This window comes from Somniosus microcephalus, unplaced genomic scaffold, assembly GCF_052327205.1.
Source record: "Somniosus microcephalus isolate GS21.2 unplaced genomic scaffold, FLI_Smic_1.0 unresolved_chr3, whole genome shotgun sequence".
Lineage (NCBI taxonomy): Eukaryota > Metazoa > Chordata > Chondrichthyes > Squaliformes > Somniosidae > Somniosus > Somniosus microcephalus.
The window spans coordinates 28781305-28784671 of record NW_028225181.1 but is presented as its reverse complement, the minus strand read 5'-3'; the positions used below and the strand labels follow the sequence as shown (position 1 = coordinate 28784671).

Genomic DNA, 3367 nt, shown 5'->3' with positions numbered 1-3367 from the left:
TATGTGTTCAGAGTGGGGTCCATGTTCAGAGTGGGGTCCGTGTTCAGAGTGGGGTCCATGTTCAGAGTGGGGTACGTGTTCAGAGTGGGGTCCATGTTCAGAGTGGGTCTGTGTTCAGAGTGGGCTCCATGTTCAGAGTGGGCTCCGTGTTCTGAGTGGCGTCTGTGTTCAGAGTGAGCTTTGTGTTCAGATTGGGCTCCGTGTTCAGAGTGGGCTCTGTGTTCAGAGTTTGGTCTGTGTTCAGAGTGGGGGCTGTGTTCAGTGTGGCGTCTGTGATCAGAGTGGGGTCCACAATCAGAGAGGGGTTCATGTTCAGAGTGGGGTCCATCTTCAGTGTGGGCTCCATGTTCAGAGTGGGGTCTGTGTTCAGAGTGGGGTCCGTGATCAGAGTGGATTCCGTGTTCAGAGAGGGGTCCTTGTTCAGAGTGGGGTCCATATTCAGAGTGCAGTCAGGTTTCAGAGTGGGGTCTGTGTTCAGAGTGGGATCCGTGTTCAGAGTGGGATCCGTGTTCAGAGTGGGGTCCATGTTCAGAGTGGCGTCCATGTTCAGAGTGGGGTCCGTGTTCAGAGTGGGGTCCATGTTCAGAGTGGGATCTATGTTCAGAGTGGGGTCCATGTTCAGAGTGGTGTCTGTGTTCAGAGTGGGATCCGTGTTCAGAGTGGGATCTGTGTTCAGAGTGGGGTCCGTGTTCAGAGTGGTGTCCATGTTCAGAGTGCAGTCAGTTTTCAGAGTGGGGTCTGTGTTCAGAGTGGGATCCGTGTTCAGAGTGGGATCTGTGTTCAGAGTGGGGTCCGTGTTCAGAGTGGTGTCCATGTTCAGAATGCAGTCAGGTTTCAGAGTGGGGTCTGTGCTCAGAGTGGGATCCGTGTTCAGAGTGGGTTCCGTGTTCAGAGTGGGGTCCGTGTTCAGAGTGGGGTCCATGTTCTGAGTGGGATCTATGTTCAGAGTGGGGTCCATGTTCAGAGTGGTGTCTGTGTTCAGAGTCGTGTCAGATTGGGTTTGTACTTTGTGTTGCGTGCCTCTGAAACTTGGATGAAGAACTTGTTCTGGGACAATCAATCTGTCCAGATCACGAGCTGAGCCCTGGGGTGCCCACGCCCACCTTCTTGCCTCCTGAGTCGAACCACCAATCGTGTCTCACCTTTGCAGATGATATTGTCCTTGGTCAGGAGCCACTCCTTGTCTCTGTGAGTATAAATTGCAGCCAACTCTCTGTCACTGAACACACAGCTTCTGCACTCCAGACCACTGCTCCTGACTCTGAGAAACTCTATTGGAGATGATGAAAGCCCTGGTCCTCGTTCTTGGCCTCCTGCTGCTGGCTCAGGACTTCCAAATCGTGGGTGAGTAAATTCCCTCCCGGCGCTCAGAGTCCCTTCTGGAGGAAGCTACTTTATTCCCCGTCTGATAGTTGTGGTGTCAGGAAGGCTGGATTACAGCGGTGGCCACACTTCCATCGTGCTTCATTGGTTGTGAAGCGCTTTGGGACATCCTGAGATCTTTCTTTCATTTCTTTTTGTTCTACTTTCTCTGCTACAGCACGATCACCGAATTAACACTTTCTTTGTAATTACAGATTCTAGCACAGCTGAGTGCATGTCATTAGGAGGTGAATGTTCTGATGAGCCTTGTGCTGTGGAGCATCCTGCAGGGCAGGACATGTGCGATGATGGATCCAATTGTTGTTTTGAATAACGGCGGTCGATCCCTGGATGGACCTCCAGCTCAGATCTCCAGGGAAAAATGGATTACTCGACGAAGAGCAGGATCTGGTTAATGGGGTGGCAGCCATATGGCCCCCCTGTGCCTGTCCTACTGCCGAATGAATAATGGGCTGTACTCGGAAATAAAACTCATTGCATTGATCCTGTGTTTCTCTTTCTGTGTGTGTGTGTCTGTGTGTGGTGTCCCGGGATGGGCTGTTCCTCGGGGAGGGTTGTGGGAGTAGTGCGGGGATTGACCCTCGGAGAAGATGTGGTGGGGGATCACCGGGAGAGGGGGCAAGCGGGAGGAGATCGCTCTGGGGAGTGTCTGACTGCCTGGCACAGTAAGCAGAAAGGGGGCTGGAACAACAACGGAGCTGGTGATTATCCACCGCCTTTAATAGAGCAAAATGGCGCAAGGCTCTTCACAGGAGCGATGATCAAACTGGACACCGAGCCACATGAGGAGATAGCAGGGCATACGTTTAAGTAGGTTTTAAGAAATGTCTTAAAGGAGGAGAGAGAGAGGTGGAGAGGTTTAGGGAGGGAATTCCAGAGCTTAGAGCCCAGGCAGCTGAAGGCCCGACCACCAATGGTGGAGCGATGGAAATTGGAGATGCTTAAGAGGCCAGAATTAGAAGAGTGCAGGGAGCTCGGAGGGTTGTAGAGGCTGGAGGAGATTTCAGAGATAGAGAGGGGGCAGATTTACAAAGATGATACCAGAAGTGCGGGGGTACACCTATCAGGAAAGGATGAACAGGCTGGGGCTCTATTCTCTTGAGAAGAGAAGGCTGAGGGGTGACCGAATAGATGTCTTTAAAATCATGAATGGTTTTGATAGAATGGATACAGAGAGAATGTTTCCACTTGTGGGGAAGAGCATAACTGGAGGCCATCGATATAATATAGTCACCAAGAAATCCAGTAGGGAATTCAGGAGAAACTTCTGTACCCAGAGATGGTGAGAATGTGGAACTCGCTACCACAGGGAGTGGTTGAAGTGAATAGTATAGATACATTTAATGGAAGGCTAGACAAGCATATGAGGGAACAGGTTCCGTGTTCAGAGTGGGGTCCATGTACAGAGTGCGGTCTGTGTTCAAAGTTGGGTCTGTGACCAGAGTGGGGTCTGTGTCCAGAGTGGGGTCTGTGTTCAGATTGAGTTCAGTGTTCAGAGTGGGCTCTGTGTTCAGAGTGGGGTTTGTGTTCAGAGGGGTGTCTGTGTTGTTCGCAGTCTGTGCAGTTTTGGTCGCCATATCTGAAGGATGATGTTCTTGCCATGGAGAATGTTCAGTGTGGCCTGTGTGCAGAGTGGGGTCTGTGTTCAGAGTCGGCTCCGTGACCAGAAGTGGGCTCTCTGTTCAGAGTGGTGTCTGTACTCAGAGTGGGGTCTGTGTTCAGAGTGGGGTCTGTGTTCAGAGTTGGGTCTGTGTTCAGGGTGGAGTCTGTGTTCAGAGTGAGGTCCGTGTTTAGAGTGGGGTCTGTGTTCAGAGTGGGGTCCGCGTTCAGAGTGGGGTCCGTGGTCATAATGTGGTCTGTGTTCAGAGTGGGGTCCGTGTTCAGAGTGGGGTCTGTGTTAAGAATTGGGTTTATAGTTGCTACGGTCTCTCTGGTGTAGCGGGGTCTGTTGGTAAACCATTTAACTCTAGTGTAATTGGTGGGA

General features: G+C 51.5%; 1 long non-coding RNA gene across 1 annotated transcript; it reads left to right on the top strand.

The window, feature by feature from the left end:
* Positions 1–1233: 1233 nt before the first annotated feature.
* Positions 1234–1866, top strand: LOC147091333 (uncharacterized). Its single transcript, XR_015075142.1, has 2 exons — positions 1234–1344; positions 1578–1866. It is a non-coding gene; the product is annotated as an uncharacterized LOC147091333 (long non-coding RNA).
* Positions 1867–3367: the final 1501 nt, after the last annotated feature.